Below are 12,674 nucleotides of genomic sequence, written 5' to 3'. Positions count from 1 at the left end.
ATTAGCTCTTACTGCAACAACGAGCAAGGGAGAGCCCATGTTGTGACCACTTCAGAAAACTAATTAAGGGGCAAAAAACGCCAACAATTACAGAATTTTATAACCAGAAAGTGAGATAAAAGCATTTCTTTTAGTGTCCCTGGGTAAATATAGCAATAATTAACCTAGAGTGGTTTTTATTCAGTGGCAGAGAGGACATGCAAGCTACACAAAGCTCCCAGGTTTGGAAACAAGGACTCTCTTGCTGTTAGATAACATTGTTAACCCCTAAGCCACACCATTAAAAGCTTCTTATGAGTCCTTATGGTGTACTTCTACTTGGCAGTCATTCCTTAATATGCAAATAACATGACTGAGCAGAGAAACACAGAGAATACCTAAAAACAGCCACACAGAACCATAACAGTGCAGTCACACTAGGGAAAACGTGACCACAGTGGTTTCAGTCTTCAGTGACTTTGGTGCGTCAATAAGAGGGGATAAGGAGTCAGCCTGGTATCAGTCTGTGATCAGTTTGCTATTGAATGGAGTCAAACTGGCAAGTACATGCAATCTATTTGTGATAACATGGTGGCTAACTGTGGTGATTGCAAATCTGTTGGAGTCTGCATACACACAAATTAACATGAGACAGACATTCACATTAACTGCTTACATTCAGTGTTCAGCCAAAATATCATAGATGTGAAGCTGAATTTCCTTTATAAACAGTGACAAAGCTGCAGGGTGCTGATTTAGCTGCACAATTACATGGACACCTGCTTAGGGTGGCTGAGGCTCAGGATATAGAGAAGGTCACCTACTAATCAGAAAGTTGGTGGTTCAATCCTGTCTGCTGAAGTCTGCACACCAAATGTCCTTGGGCAAGATACTAACCCCTAGTTGCTCTGATGCATCGATTGGTGTGTAAATGTTTGATAGAAAGCACTTACATAGGAAAAGCATTGAAAAAACCTTCACCAATCTGTCTGAGAGTGATTGCAGTCAGTCTGAGTCAGACTACAGTGCTTTGGAGACAAGTTTCCTGCCGTACAATCACTTTGTGATCAAAAGTGGTTACTATAACTATTTCAATGCAAAAAAAATGGATGCAATCACCAGGAAACCACAGATTTTCCTTGTTGCAAGGAGGTTGCCGTGATATTTTTACTCTAGTGTGAGTGAGCCGTTAAGAAGCTCATAATGACTCACATGGTAAACACTTGTGTGTAGACAATTTACAGGTGTGTGCAACATATCTACCAGGTGCAGAGGTTGACTCAGACACCATTAAAGCACTAATCACACAAGATCAGATGTCGGGAAATGTCTTTGCCATTGTTCCCATGTCGTGAAAATGACAAGAGCAGATACAATGGAAGAGGGTGTTTTTGAGGACTTGCTCATGATTAAAGGAATGACTTTGCTTGATTCCAAGAAGCTCTAGATGAAATTGTTAGAGTCTGTATGGAGGCAGGGAAGTCTGCAGATGGCCAAGATGAGACAGAAGAATTTTGTACGTGTTTAATATGAAATACCTGAAGAGAGAAAATGTTAGAGGAAGATGCAAATGAAACGAGAGGGATTGACTGTTTTTGTGAAGTAGAATGTGAGTCAAGTCTGACATCTGTAAAGCTATTTAACACCTGGGTGTCACAGGTTAAATCAGGGTGTTGTCTTTACTGAAAGGCTCCAGGTTTGCCAGAGAGAAGGAGTGAACAGATCCACAGACAAAAAGTGAGGTCAGGGGTCAATGGTCTGGTTTAGATCAGGACAGAGATTTGGTATGTGGTTGTCAGAGCGGCGCACTGGACACAACAAAGGATAAACTGGGCAAAAAAGATAGAATAAACAGGATTCAAGCAGTTCTTTATCACTCTCTCTCACTTGCTATATGTCCTTACTGCTTTTGTTGAACTGATGAAGGTAAAGTTTAGTCTCTCTGGTTATCTGACCTGGTGAAGTCTGTGTGGATCAAAGACTGAAAAAATGTTGCCTAGTCTGATGAGTCTCAATTTCTGCTTCAACATTTGAATGGAAGGATCAGAGATTGGTGTATACAGCAGGAACGCATGGATCCCTTCTGCCTTATATCAGCAGTTCAGCCTGCTGCTGGTAGTGAAATGAGCACACTTTGGGCTCCTCAGTACTAACTGACCATCATTTAAATAATGCTGCAGCCTACCTAAGTATTGTTGGTGACCATGTCTGTCCTTTTATGACCATAGTGTACCCATCCTCTGATGGCCGTTTCCAGCAGGATTACGTGCCATGTTGCAAAGCTCAAATAAACTATAAACTTAAACTCATTTACTGAAAGTGACAGTGAGGTCATTGTACTCGGCTGGCCTCCACAGTTGGTGTGTGCTGGGGAAAGAGAGTCACATCATGAAAACCAACAAATCTGCAGCAACTGTGTGATATTATCATGTCAATATTGACCAAAATCTCTGAGGAACATTTCCAAAATCTTGTCCAATTCAGTACTATTGAGGTGTACCTAATAAAATGGCTGTGAGTGTATATTATAATCTTAATTGAGTCCTTATCCAATCTGTTATACTTGATATACCTGCTTGCATGGAACCTCAGATATTTGTGAGGTTTGTGCGTCAGGAAATGGTGGAAGACTTTTTCTGTTACACTGCATGTGCAGTTTTGCAACCAGCTGATGTTATAAAGCTTAAAGGTTACTTGGTGACTTAGTGTAGAACTCCAGATTTAACTGTAAATGATCATTTTTCTTTGCTTTTCAGTGCTAAGGGGTTTGTGGTGGAGGCATTCATCTGATCAGGTCTAACTCCTCTGATGCAAGGCTGTGCTACCCCATCATTTTCTCTTGGTCCCCAGCTTGTTTGGTTTTGCCATGCTTGGTTTGTTTATGTTGGTTTTTGCTTTCGCTCTGTAAAATAAACTTATTTTTGGTTGCAATTCACATGTGGTCTCCCCTCTATCCAGCCCTGGGCTGTGCTGTGACAGCAAAACTATAATTAAATTAAGAACTAAGAATTACAACTCTTATGACTCAAATGAAAAACAAGGATACTTTTTCAGGAAGTGTGTTATGAAATTAGTTAACTCAAGAACATATCACAAACAAATGAAGAGGAAGTATTATGTAAAATAGATTTTAAGGCTCGAAGCAACAAAAATTCCAATCATACTTAAATGTCTGAGGGGTTCATACATAACTATATTTGGTCCGACTATTCAAATAAGCCAAATTGCCAGGTACAGTTAAACTAGGTGTAGATAAACGCAATGAGGACATGAGATCAACACAGCTCTCTTATATGTACATTAAACATAATGGCAAAGCCAGAAGAGATTTAGCTTAGTATTGCATTGAACTGCTATAGTTGAGTTTAACCTTGGTTTTGTCTGCTAGCAGCTTTTTCAGTGTCTGAAAGATAACAGTCCTACTGGGCTCTCTATTTCTCAATATTTGTCTTGCTTGCTGTCTTACTTATCACTATACCTCAACTTTAGTATTATTTTATATAAGGTAGCAGCCTTTTCAGGCTTTCAGTCTTGATGATGAAATAAGGTAGCAAGGTTAAGCTAACCTTCCTCTATCCAAAAACTAGAAAAATAAGACACAATAAACTCAACAACTTTCATTCTGTTTTCCATCAGTTAATACCTTTTTCAGTCTTCCATTCCTTGGGATAGAGTAACCTGGTGAGGTTAAGCTAACCTTGCTTTGTCTAGAAGCTAATGAGCTAATAGCTCCTCTAATTCTCCACAGTTACTTTGTTTGGCGTCTTTGCACACATCTTAGCAGGAATAGTTGTAGTCCAATTCACTGAACAGAAACTAAAAAGTAAAACAAAATGAGCAAACAAGACAAAAATCCCAAAGTTGTGTTGCTATAAAAACTGTTTTACTCATGTTGTTTAAGCCACTCCCACTCATATGGAAAGACTAAAAGTTTAATACTGTGTTTATTGGGAAAGTCTGTTGAAACAATTTGAACTTGTGACTTGTGGATTTGTGTGTCTATATTAAACTTAGCCTCAGGGGAAGAGATTTTCTGTGTAAGTTTATCTCTTGAGTCACTCGCTGACATTACCGATTCACAGGGATACTCCCTCACTCACTCATTTCTTTGAACATATCAATGATTGAATCAATCGCTTAGAGAAGGAATGCTTTCCTGCACAGTCACTCGCAAAATCAATAGAACCTCTCAGTTAAAGATTCACTCTTTTGAATAAATTCTTAACAGAGTCGGCTTTATGTCATTCCATCAGACAGTGAATATGAATTTTAGGGGGTTAATTGAACAAGCTGTTCTTCCCATAACAAGACTGAACCTATACTTGGATTACATGAGCAAATCTTACAAATACAGTCAACCTAATTTGTCGGAGTAGGGCATATACTGGGGTGAGTGATTTCGACGTAAAGGAAGGTAGTGTGCTGAGCGACTGATAAGATACTGTAAAGGAATGTGTGGGGTACTGCATAGATGAGGGGAAAGGTTAATTTACCATATGTGCTTGCATAGGAGGAAAAGCTTTGAACAGGAAAATAATATTTTCATTCTGTGATTTCCAACTTTACATAACAAGGATTTGAGAGATTGGTGCAGGAAAAGCTCATGGAGGGTTACAGCTATACAGCTGAGCATTGTTTAAGTATTAAGGGTGTGATCATTTAGTTATCTGGCACACACATGCACACACACACTGGTTAATATACTGTATCCCATTTAGCTGACTTTTCTTTCACTCTTTCATTTTCCATCTTACACACACTGTGAAATTCCCAGCCGCTGTGTCTCCTTTTCCCCATCGCAGCCCACATTCCCGCTCAGTAATTGCTCCCAGAATGCCTCCGTCTCAGCGCTCCCGGGGAAAGAAAGTTCCAAACTGGATCCTTACTGTGTTACCATGGTGAAGGGAAACAAATTTGGAGAGTTCACTTTGAGAAAGTGCACAGCTCAGGCTGTTTTTACACCCCCCGTTGGGTACTCATCATGGGCCCATATATTAGTCTCCTGGCAAATGCCTGGTAGAGATGAAACACCACATTTCACAAGTGCATGCAAGAACACACTGCAGTAGCCAAAGTCCAATTCTTCAGAGCTTTTGCCCCCTGCTCCCCTCTGTGTCTGAGCTGCTGGGCTGCATGTTTTCAGACACAATGGGTTCATTTGAGTGGACGGACACAGGGTGGAAAAAGTTCTCTAAAGAGCTCTCAGTCTCAGTCAAGGATAACAAGAATGAAAAGAAGGGGGAGAGAAAGAATGACCACTGTCTGGTTTCAAAGAATGTTCAAACTGGCCCAGTTTGACTCAGAGATGAATCAGGCATTGACTGAGATGTGTGTGAGGGGCAAGTGTTCCTATTCACAGCTCAGGCTTCTTAATCTGAAGCCAGTTACGGACATAGGTTGCATCCACACCCATCACATAAAAGTACAGTACTGTGCAAAAGCCTTGAACCATCCTCACGTATTTAGATTTTACTTCCAAGCAGCCAGACCTACTTCTGTTTTTTGAGTGGGCTGGAGCAATACTTCGGGCTTCCTTTCAAAGTTGTTCTTTGAACTCTGGCTGCTTGTCCCTGTACATTTTCAGAGCAATGCTTTTTGTTTGTTTAGCCAATTAGTGCTGGCATGTGGTAAAGGGACAGGTTTTCTACTCAAGCCTAGCACTCAAAGTGGTTTACACAACTTGCCTCATTCACCCAAGCACTTTTTTCTGTGCTTTTTAGCAAACATTCACACGCATTACTCCAGTGGATGCATCAGAGAGCAACCTGGGGTTAGTAGGATATTTGGCATGCAGACTTGAATCAAACCACCAACCTTCTGATTAGAAGGTGACTTGCTCTACCTCCTGAGCTATAGCCACCTGATAGAAATGAACCATTCAAGAGTCAAAAGGCACCTCACTCAAGGGAGGAAGCAGCTTTGTGGCTGCATGCCTTGCTGGTAACTGTAACTTGTCTTCGGCACTTTGTTACTTGCAGCCTATTGCAAACACAAATCATTTGCTCCCATGGAGTGATGAATCTAAATGTGAATAATTTAATGAATTAATTCTTAATATATATGGAGATCAGTAGAGAGGTAGAAGTGTGGGTGTCTACAGCCATCTCTAGGCTCTGACATGGCCTAGGGCTGCATTTCAACCAGTACTTTTGGGAATACTGCCAAAATTGATGGACTTATGAACAAAACAAAATGCCATATAGAAAGGGTCTCATTGGCAGCAGGTTCATTTTTCAGCATGATAATGATCCAAACACACTGCTACTGCAATGTCTCAATTTTGCCTCAGTACCAGCATAGACTACTGGGGTCTCCCCATTTTACAGCTCTTATAATGTATTATTTGTTTCACTATGTAGCTGTTATACATGTTTCTTTGAGACTGGGCTTATCATCCTTGCAGTTTCCAATCTATTACATGGTCCAAAACACAAACTTAACTCTGACAGGATCTCTCAAGTGAGTCACCTAAGTGGTGAATTGTGAGTCAGTTCAATTCCCCAACCAATCATATACTTAAAAATAGCCCCTGTGACCACAGGATCTATCCAAAGTTTATAAACTTAGCCATGGCCACCAGACTGTAAGCTAGTAATCACGCCGAGGATGGTGTTTTAACCCTATGTGGTCTAGATAGGAGGTGTAACTCTTAAACCCTCAAACCCAGTGCTAGCAGAATATCTGAATATTAGCTGTTGGAAATTGTTTTCTCAAGTCCCCATAATCAGGTTAGAAAAAACCAAATATTTACATTTTCATTTGTCTAAAAATAGGTTACACATGTTTTCTTTTACTCAAATGAAAGTCTAGCAATGAGCTGAATTATTGCAACTTATTATCATCTTACAGCAAAATACTCAGTGTTAGAGCAGAAACTGCCAATTTCTGGGAAACTTTCCATCCAGTCACATGCTTTCAACGGTCAGAGGTCCGTGGAGATTAACTCATTTCCCCTGATTCCAATGCTCCTGAAAGCCTTCATATATCTGTCCCATCTTTTAACGTTTTTTTGTGGGCTGCATCTATTTCAGGTACAGTGGCTGACTCATTCCTCCCATATAATTACCTCTTGGCTCATGGACCATACAGTAAAGCAGGGAAGGAAGCTGCCTTTGGGAAATCCCACTAAAGAGGGGGTATTCCCGTACGAAGGAAACCCTCTAGATCCCCTCCTCTCCGAACCACCGTCACAATGACCATAATGCGCATCTGGGAACTATTACGTCTTCCTGCTTTCCACTCCTTTTTTGCTAGTTTTTCCATCCTTTATTTTTCTCTGCCACCTCGCTGTGTCCATACGTGATTTCAATTCATCCCACATGAGAAAAATGGGAAAATGTCTTTTCCACGCTTTTCCTCTTGCTGTGTCTTTGCCAGTTCTGTAATTTACAAGCAAACACTTGCTTACACCACACTCGCACACATAGAGGGACAGTGAGAGGTAAAGTGGGAGCAGTGCAATGAAAGAAAGCTGGAGTGAAAGGCAGGGAGAGTCGATAAATATCGCATATGTTCACGAGCCGCAGTGCACCAGTATGAAAATGAAAAATGGCAATCTCGGCCTCCTCAGTGCCCCTCGGACCGTCTTAGAGGAATTTGTCTGTCTGGCAGCCACATGTTGGCAGGTCAGAAAGTCAGGCCATTTGCTGACCTCTCTCTGGTAGAGCCATGGAAACACTTTGTGGTGCAATAAAATTTGACAGCGCCACTGAATGCAGACTTTTTCAGTGTGACTTGGTAGGAACGCGACGCATTCATTACAGCAAATTAAAATCTCGTCATTTTTTTTTTCAGTGCAGGAAGACAAACTAGGATGATGCCACGGCTATTCTTTTTAATGTTCTAACTTCCAGTCAGTATGTTGGTGATTTAAATGGTTGGCATTTAGGAGATGAGGGGTGGCATTTCATACTGTATGAACTACAAACAGTAATACAAGGCTTTTCTTAATCCGTTGTCAGGAACAGCATAACAGTGGTTGTGCTGCACAGCATTAGAGATTTAAGGCATTCAAAGGTCTCTCAAAAAAGTAGGGTGGAGGAGTTTGAGTTTGTATCCTGTGCAGAAATTTGAAACTAGTTCGCTGAGCTTGATAACATTCCAACTGGGCTGTCGCTTTTGTTCATGGTGAATACAGACCTGCTAGCTCTATTTCACGGGTCCAGATGTGGTCAAAACCGACAGCAGCTGCTTATCCTGAAGAAACACTGTGCTTTAACCACGGATGCTCATAAGAATACTGGAAAACATAGCAGGGACGAAGCAGCACATTGTTGGTCACATTGTTGGTCACTTGTGCTGTTAGAATATTACTCTCCCTCTCTTGAAGCAGTGTTGTGTATTCACTCAGCTCCAGTGAAAGGTGCAGCTAGGCCACACAGCTGTTCCAACTTTCAGTCACAGTATGAGTTAGTGTGGGATTTCAGCTGTGCCTCTTAGTAGACACAGAACACCCAGAAGTGCTGCTTTCCCCCACAGACAATCAAATGTCAGATTATGTGTTAAATTATATAGTGAAATGTAAAATACTTATTGGGAGCCCTCAATTGCTTATATAATGCACACAGTATATATGGATATGGTTGTGTGCATGTTCATGTGTGCACAGTTGTCATGCAAAAACATTTTTCTATGTGTGGATCCTTTTGTGTTTTTTTGCTGACTAGTCACCCGTGTGTTTTCTTCCACATGTATCTTGTAGGTGTGGAGTTTGCCTTCTGTGTTGACATTTGACCTGGGAGTGGTGGAGGATGACCTAAACGAGTCCACACGCAGAAGTCAGCAGAGCTGGGGCCTCCCTCCTTCCTTTCCGTCCTGAAACTGTCTCAGTTCCCTAAACTTTAAACTCTCCCTTTTTCCCTTTTTGTCTCTTTTCTTTAACTAACACCATCCTCTTCCCCTTGTCCTCTTTCATCAGCTATTTGTAATTCTGGCATCTTCTTAGTGTTTACTCCCTTTTGCCCTTCACTTGTAAACCATACAGTACATGCTTCCTTTCCTCCCCATGGCCACCTATCTTCCATCCACCCCCGTGTGTTACTCCCTCGGTTCCTCCCTCATTACCCCGTCTTCGTTTCAGTGCAATATTATGAGTCGTCTAATAATTTCTCGGCTCTGGTGTGTTTTCTTTTTCTCTCCCTTTGCCTCTTTATCCCTTCCCCTCTGACCTTACAGCCTGGGAGCTGAGCTCGGATCCTGTTCTCCACGCCTGTCTCTCTGACAGGAATGTGCTGTTTGTACATAAACACAACAAAAGGACTGATAAGAACGTGTCTGCACAAGGACAAGGCTTTATGACTTCTAACACAACACTGTTGGGGCATCTGGGAGACGGGAATACTCATTAAATTCTCGGTTTGGTTCAGGGGAATTCCTGAACAAAAATCTCAAACAAAAAGGTTTTAGTACATAAAATTGCAGAAACAGACAGTGAGTAAATTAATGCTTTGTTTCCACTGAATGCTAATCACATTGCAATATCTGGGATGCTTATCAAATGATTACTTGGGGGGGGGGAAGCCAGATTTCAATTTTTTTCAACATAGTTTTCCAAACTTTGACTAGCACATTATGTGATTTTATATATATTGTATCGTTAAGGTAATGTGAGTGAAGACACCATATTTAGGACTTTCTTTTGCCCTCTTTCTGGAAATATATTTGAAAGTTGTGCTGTTTTTGGATGGAAACCTGGGAGCTATCACAAATGTATTGCTTGTTGCAAAAAACTAACAGTGCTACTCTGAAAATGTCAGCAGTGAGCAATCAGTATCAAATAATGACATAGTTACAGTAAATCATCCAACAGCAGCAAACTCCTTAAAAAAAATGAAATCTAATATCAGGTCACTGCAGTTTTTTGTGATGACTGGTGTTTTTGCATGTGGTTAGTGGTTTAAAGACTCCCAGTTTGAGTCCAAATACCAGTAATGTGATTATGAGTGATTGTTCAGGTGTGACATTATGTGAAAGTTATTTGACATTTGTTTTTCTAATCCACACTTTGAAGATTAGACAAACAGCCCTTACCCGTCAATGATTGATCAGAGCGACTGAGCAGTCACTACTTAGTCATAGCCAAATGGGACGGGTGGGGACGTGCCGGTCTCCATGGAAACAGGATGTAGCAGGTGATTCATTGACAAAATGGACAGACTGTCAGCTTCTGTACAAAATAGGAAATGTTGCCTATTCTCTCGTAGATAGACTTAACATCCCCAGGATCTCGTTCCCCCAGTGCTCAAATCACCCCATTACTGCATTACATAACTGTCTGAATGCATGCAAATACACACAGCTGGGCCACACAATGGTTGCTCTTTCTTTTACCGCTATGCTGAATCTAACAGGGCATTACCATATAGGCTGAGTGGTGGATGAATGTCTGCTTTTGGTGTGCAGACATGCCGGTTTGTTGAACTTTTCACTGTCTTTTTGTTTTTCAAAGCATCAGCTGGGGCAGAAGGGGGCAGTGTGGTGCAGGTGTTTGCTGCACAGGTAGATGCTGCAGGTTAAGAATCAGGTGAGGGACATGACTGTCTACCCTACTTTGATCTTTCCTCGCCTTTGCTTCCCTCTCCTCTGTGTGGGTTTTCTGCCCTTTACTGTCTAATGTTTGCCTTCACTCCTTGTGTGTATGGGGGCTTTTCTGTCTCTGTGTGTGCGTGTGCGTGTGCGTGTGTGTGTGTGTGTGTGTGTGTGAGAGAGAGAGAGACAGAGAGAGAGACATCCAGTGGAGAACAGAAACTACATCTGTGGGAAATTGAAAGTGTGGGCGTGTGTAAGTGTGTGGCTGTCAGGAATTGGCATTCTTATCAGCACCAGGGGAGCAAGCAACATTAAAGGTGTTGTGACTGGTTTCCAAAACAATGCCTTATAGAGAAAATAAACTTTGGAATACCACATGCCGACTTTTAAAAAAGCCCAACTGTTATCGCAATGCAGCATACTGAGTACGTAGGAAATAACAGGTCTGGCGTTCCCCTCCCTGTTCCATTACAGCTGACTCTGCTACCTTTACCTCACTTTGCTTGGAGCTTTTGGGAACTCTTTCACAATTCTTTGTCTAGTGCTTCTTCTTATTTCTGCTTTTGCTTTAGTTCTTTTGTCTTCACTGTGTCCACTTAGAGTAAACGCTTCATCTTTTGCAGTCAGCAGCATTTTCTCCCCATCTGATCTCTGTTTATTTTCCCTGAAGCAGTACTCTGCTGCTTAACCTGTTTACCTGGTTCGGTGTGTTTATATATATATATAAAAGTGAGCTGAACTTTCTGTGCCTAGAAAGGGAAGTAGACTCAGCAGATCTATGAGGTGTATTGCGGCACAGCGTGGACAAAAAACAGGAGTGTGATAAATTGTTAGAAGGAGATTGGTTGAAGGAGATGGAGGTAATATTGTAATTTAATGGGTTTATTAGCCCCATAGAGCAAGCTGAAGTCCACTTCTCTGATGTAACTTTTTTTTCTCGCAACTGTTCAATCATAAATCCACACACTGGATTTAAAAGATGGACATATACCAAATGAGCTGAAACGTGACTCTGCACGTTTAAAGTTTTTTTTTTTTCCAGCTGAAGGTACCATAGTTGGACGAGAAGGTGGATTTCTAATTTGTCAGCCAATGCTAGGAAGCTTGGTTAGCAAGCTACATCTATAATCTGTACAACTGCAACACAGTGACGGGTTAGAGTTTCACTCACTAAAACTAAAGTACAAACTTGCTGGATGGCCTCTGCAGGCAATGTCATCTTTCAGATAGTTCTTTCAAATTTCTCTGAAAGGCACCATCGCTATAAACATCCCGGTCTCTGTGGCGCAATCGGTTAGCGCGTTCGGCTGTTAACCGAAAGGTTGGTGGTTCGAGCCCACCCAGGGACGATGTGTTTTGCAGCTGGATGGTGTAGTGGTGACACTACGCACTTTTGGAGCGGGAGTCGCAAGTTTGATTTCCACCCGGTATCCAGTGAGGGTCCTGGCTAGACCCCCCATGCTAAAAAAATAAACAAGCCCTGGAATACCGCGGCTACGTCTGCAGCCTGTCCATTCGGAGACAAGCATCTCGCTACATGTATAATATCTGTTGTACTGTGTATGTGACAAATAAAATTTGTATTTAACATGGTAGAGAGCTTTGATTCAGTGATTCAGACTCAGAATAGCAGAGGGGCCACATACTGCCACTATTTTCAACCAATGACTTCAGACTGTCATACAAGGGAACTAAATACTAGCGTAACAATCATGATTAAACCTTGCAATCAGTAAGTGTCACTACCCTGTCAGTATTCATGCAGATGCTCCCAGACTTCCACACTCATCTGTTCCTGGAGCAGGTCTGTAACCAGCCATCTTTGCTGTAAAGCTGTACAAAGAAAAGAAAAGAAAAAAAACCCACAAGCATTAAATTACACAGGGTACCCGCAGTTTATATAATACTGGTTGAAGAATGTTCCTGCAGGCAAAAGTCCTCCTGAAAAAAAAATCAGTGATGCAAGTTAAATGTCTATCCATCACTCAATACCCTCAGGGAGGCATTGGAGAGTCACAGAATCATTTTACAGCAGGGCAGCAAACCTGAACTTCCAGCTAGAGTCATAAAAACTACATTGCATTTGAATTCAAATTTAAATTTGTCAGCTCACACTAACATGCTTATTCTCCTTTGGGGTGCTATTGACAAACTTGGATCACTTTCAG

At 41.5% G+C, this 12,674-nt stretch overlaps 1 non-coding gene across 1 annotated transcript; it reads left to right on the top strand.

The window, feature by feature from the left end:
- Positions 1-11,781: 11,781 nt before the first annotated feature.
- Positions 11,782-11,855, top strand: trnan-guu (transfer RNA asparagine (anticodon GUU)). Its single transcript has one exon. It is a non-coding gene; the product is annotated as a tRNA-Asn (tRNA).
- Positions 11,856-12,674: the final 819 nt, after the last annotated feature.

This window comes from Oreochromis niloticus, linkage group LG20 (genome assembly GCF_001858045.2).
Source record: "Oreochromis niloticus isolate F11D_XX linkage group LG20, O_niloticus_UMD_NMBU, whole genome shotgun sequence".
Classification (NCBI taxonomy): domain Eukaryota; kingdom Metazoa; phylum Chordata; class Actinopteri; order Cichliformes; family Cichlidae; genus Oreochromis; species Oreochromis niloticus.
This window is presented reverse-complemented; position numbering and strand designations above follow the sequence as displayed.